Here is a 1,536-nt window from a genome sequence, read left to right as displayed (position 1 = left end):
TCCATGAACATCTCCGAGCAGTCCAGACTGTGGAGTGCACATAAGGAAGTGATTACTGGCTAGCTTGCTCTCTCCTCTTTTGATTCCACCTCATCTCATTCGGGTCACCTCTAACTCCCTCCTCCCTCTTCTCTTCTCTACCCAACTCTCTGAATCTCTGTGTGTTCCACATGGTGGAGAACACTTAGGGAACTGATTACTGGTTGGATCTGTCTCACTCCTTTTTATTCCCCCCTTTTATCCTCCTGGCCACCTCTGTCTCCTTCCTCCCTCTTCTCTTCTCTGTATAACTCCATGAACATCTCCGAGCAGTCCAGACTGTGGAGTGCACATAAGGAAGTGATTACTGGCTAGCTTGCTCTCTCCTCTTTTGATTCCACCTCATCTCATTCGGGTCACCTCTAACTCCCTCCTCCCTCTTCTCTTCTCCATGTAACTCTGTGAACCTCTCTGGGTGTCCCTCACTGTGGAAAAACTTTTCATCTTTAATGTAGATGTTTTGTCAACGGTGTTGTATAGAAGGAGAAGTTTTGAGACTACTGTAAAAATAAGACTGAAAATCAGAAGCAGGAGTCTTAAGTACAAATCCTGAGAACAACAGAGAACACCTGACTCCAGGGAATATTAATCGATAGGAGCTCATCACACCCCTCCATACCTACACTGAAACCAAGCACCACCCAAGGGCCAACAAGTTCCAGAGCAAGACATACCACGCAAATTCTCCAGCAACACAGGACCACAGCCCTGAGCTTCAATATACAGGCTGCCCAAAGTTACTCCAAAACCATTGACATATCATAACTCGTTACTAGACACTTCATTGCACTACAGAGAGAAGAAATCCAGCTCCACCCACCAGAACACGGACACAAGCTTCCCTAACCAAGAAACCTTGACAAGCCACAGATACAAACCCACCCACAGCAAGGAAACTCCATAATAAAGAGAACTCCACAAACTGCCAGAATACAGAAAGGCCACCCCAAACTCAGTAATATAAACAAGATGAAGAGACAGAGGAATACCAGCAGGTAAAGAACAGGATAAATCCCCACCAAACCAAACCAAAGAGGAAGAGATAGGGAATCTACCTGATAAAGAATTCCGAATAATGATAGTGAAAATGATCCAAAATCTTGAAATAAAAGTGGAATCACAAATAGCCTGGAGACAAGGATTGAGAAAATACAAGAAAAGTTTAACAAGGACCTAGAAAAAATAAAAAAAGAGTCAATATGTAATGAATAATGCAATAAATGAGATCAAAAACACTCTGGAGGCAACAAATAGTAGAATAATGGAGCAGAAGATAGGATTAGTGAATTAGAAGATAGAATGGTAGAAATAAATGAATCAGAGAGGAAAAAAGAAAAACGAATTAAAAGAAATGAGGACAATCTCAGAGACCTCCAGGACAATATTAAACACTCCAACATTCAAATCATAGGAGTCCCAGAAGAAGACAAAAAGAAAGACCATAAGAAAATACTTGAGGAGATAATAGTTGAAAATTTCCCTAAAATGAGGAAGGAA

This window comes from Bison bison, unplaced genomic scaffold (genome assembly GCF_000754665.1).
Source record: "Bison bison bison isolate TAMUID 2011002044 unplaced genomic scaffold, Bison_UMD1.0 scf7180017864263, whole genome shotgun sequence".
In the NCBI taxonomy this organism is placed as follows: Eukaryota; Metazoa; Chordata; class Mammalia; order Artiodactyla; family Bovidae; genus Bison; species Bison bison.
The sequence above is the reverse complement of the archived record's forward strand: the minus strand, read 5'-3'. Positions refer to the sequence as shown.